The sequence below is a fragment of the Sturnira hondurensis genome, unplaced genomic scaffold (genome assembly GCF_014824575.4).
Source record: "Sturnira hondurensis isolate 20B ecotype Veracruz unplaced genomic scaffold, ASM1482457v3 Scaffold0021354, whole genome shotgun sequence".
NCBI lineage: Eukaryota > Metazoa > Chordata > Mammalia > Chiroptera > Phyllostomidae > Sturnira > Sturnira hondurensis.
In genome coordinates this window covers 15698601-15701623 of record NW_028093985.1, presented here as the reverse complement: position 1 = coordinate 15701623, position 3023 = coordinate 15698601, and the positions used below count along the sequence as shown (strand labels likewise).

The 3023-nt window shown below is 36.9% G+C and overlaps 1 non-coding gene across 1 annotated transcript; it reads right to left on the bottom strand.

The window, feature by feature from the left end:
- Nucleotides 1–437: 437 nt before the first annotated feature.
- On the bottom strand, nucleotides 438–568 carry LOC118977548 (small nucleolar RNA SNORA66). Its single transcript, XR_005064554.1, has one exon. It is a non-coding gene; the product is annotated as a small nucleolar RNA SNORA66 (small nucleolar RNA).
- Nucleotides 569–3023: the final 2455 nt, after the last annotated feature.

The window sequence follows — 3023 nt, the reverse complement described above, 5'->3', positions numbered from 1 at the left end:
CTTAGGAAACACTTCAGTACTATTTTTGAGTACCATTCTAAACAGTTAAATCTCCAACCAAAATCACAACAATGAGTAAAGTATGGCACTAAATAGACCATGAAAAGGACAGTTGTTTAAACCATGAGAGCTGAGACAAAAAGGCATAATGGCATCTTTTTTGACTTCAGTAGAAACAGTCACTTCAGATAACTCAGATTTTTCACTGCTCTGTGCAAGCACTTGTGTGTGAATGACTGTATAAGTGCCAAAGTATTGTTTTTAGGTTATAAATAAATTGTAGTCAGTACACAAATTCATAAAAATGGAATAAATAAATAATACAGATTAATTTTTAAAAAAATAAAACACTTATAATAAAAATACAGCTACCACTTATTGTGGGCTTCTTCTGGGTCAAGCTCATTTATTAACTGAATTCTTTTTTTTTTTTGGTTCACTGTACTGAGATAGAATAAATTACCTAGTAGCTTCTGAGGCTACTGCATTTCTATCACCACAATTATTTAGCAAACCTGGCTCCCTTCATCATTAACTTAGTTCTTAAAAGAGCAACCCAAATTTATAGCTAAAGAAATTGGGATTTATAGTGATTATTTTTCTCAAGATCATAGCATTCTAAATATTAAAGTAGGATTCAAAAATTCAAGATTTACTTGAACATAGCTTAAATATTTATCCAAGGTATGCAATGGGTTTATTTTTCTTTTTAAAAAAATAACTTAATTTAAACATTATTAGCTTGAAGATAATAGAAGACATTTTTCTGGCATTATGTCATATCAGTGGGAAAACCAAAGCACAAAGACATTAAATGACTAACCAGACTCACAAATTCTATTTGTAAAAACAGGAGCTTCTACATCCAGTGGCACAACCCAGGCATAATAACAATTTTACTCTATGGATAAAAACAGAATAGCACTTTTAGAAAAATTTGAATTTACCAAACTATCCTTAATATTTTATTAAATTAGACTGGTAATGCTCTACTGAGGACAAGGATCATTGCATTATAGCATAACATAAGCTTCACAATTTAGCACTTTTAAATTAAAATACTAGAAAACATAACATAGCATTTCTAGTGAAATGGTTCAGTAAATATTTAAGAACTCATTCTTCTCTCTACGTTCCTCCCATAGCACTTTGCACCAATCTTTATTTAACAAGGTACTCCATGGTATCATAATGATATGCTTATTTCTTACCATCCCATCACCTTATGAGTACTACAATGGCTAGGACCCTGTTTTACTCACTTTTGCATTGTCTAGTACAGTGTCTGACTCATAGTGGTCAGTGAAAGATACTGAATAAATTCATGAATGGATGGGTGGAAGAATGGATTAGTGATCAACTAAATGAGGTTTGTCATATTTGACATCTTGAAGAGTAAAACTTGGTTGAATGTTTCTTTTTTTTAAGATTTTATTTATTTATCTTTAGAGGGGAAGGGAAGGAGAGAGGGAGAGAAATATCAATGTATGGTTGCTTCTTGTGTGCCCCCTACTGGGACGTCCCTCCTGGGAACTGGCCTGCAACCCAGGCATGTGCCCCAACTGGGAATCAAACTGCAGTCGTTTGGTTCGCAGGCCCGCGCTCAACCCACTGAGCTACATCAGGCAGGGTTGGTTGCATGTTTCTGATTTCCAGTTTTTTCATATATTTAATATATATTCCTTGAGCACTGTTATGTGCCAGCCACTGCACTAGGCACAGGAGAAAATGCAGTACAAAAAGGAAAAGAGGCCACTGTCTTATGAAACAATATTTTAATATTTTTAGTGAAAGAGAATACATTAAATAAATACAAAAATGACTTTAAGTAGTAAATAGTGTAATGGAGTGAAAAAACAAAACAGAGTTTTGTGGGCAGAGTGACTGGACTGGAGGTGAGGGGGTTCCATTAGTTCAAGTTTGGACCAAAACCTAAATGATGATGGGGAACTGGTCATACAAAGATCAGAAGGCCCATTTTCTCAGCCCAGAAGTGACACATCTTCCTCATGCTCACATTTTATTGGCTAGCATGGGTCACATGGCTATAAGGGACTACAAGTGGGCTAACAAGTATCATCTCATTTATGTCTAAGAAGGAGAAGACAGATAATGGTAAACCAGTAATATCTACTCAGTGGCTCAAAGGAAAGAAAATGGCTAAACGGTAACTTTACTGTTTGAAAATACAATTAGTATTTAGTATCCGGTGTGATTTAAGAAATCAGAGGAACAATTGTTTCAGGCAAAGGGAGTGGCGAGTGGTTGGCAGATAAAAGGAATAGGAAAAAGGCCAGTGCATGGCTGGAACATGGTGAAATGAAAAGCAGCATGGTAGGGCGCAAGGAGCTGCAGGATCTAGCACAATGCGGGCCAAGCCAAGGGGTGTGGATTTTACTCTAAGCGCAGAGAGAGGCCTTAATGACCTTTTAAGAAGGGGAGTCAGGTAATCTGATTTAAAATTTTAACTATGTCCCTGCCAGTGTAGTTCAGTTGGTTAGGCATCAACCAAAAGGCATCACCAACCCATGAACCAAAAGGTTGCCAGGTCGATTCCCAGTCAAAGCACATGCCTAGATTTCGGGTGAGGACCCCTGGGCGCATGCGGAAGGCAACCAGTTAATGTGTCTCTCTCACATCGATGTTTCTTACCCTTTCTTTCTCCCTCCCTTCTCCTCTCTGTAAAATAAAAATTAAAATAAAATGTTAAAAAATATTAAAAAATTTGTCTTTGTCATGTGCAAAATCGATTATGGGGGAGGGGAGGCAAGAGTGAAAGTGGGAAGACAAGTCAAGGGGTTGCTGCACTACTGCAGCTGAGAGAGGATGGGAACCAGGCCTGGGAAGAGCAGCAAAAAGATAATAGATAGATCTTTAATGTAGAATAAATAGGACTTCATGGTGGATTGGATATGAGGCTATGGAAAACAGAGATATCCTTCCCTCATGAGTGAGCACTAGACACTTATTTTTCTCCCCAATAACACTGCCTGTAAGAGAAACTTTTCTTTTAAATTTAAGAT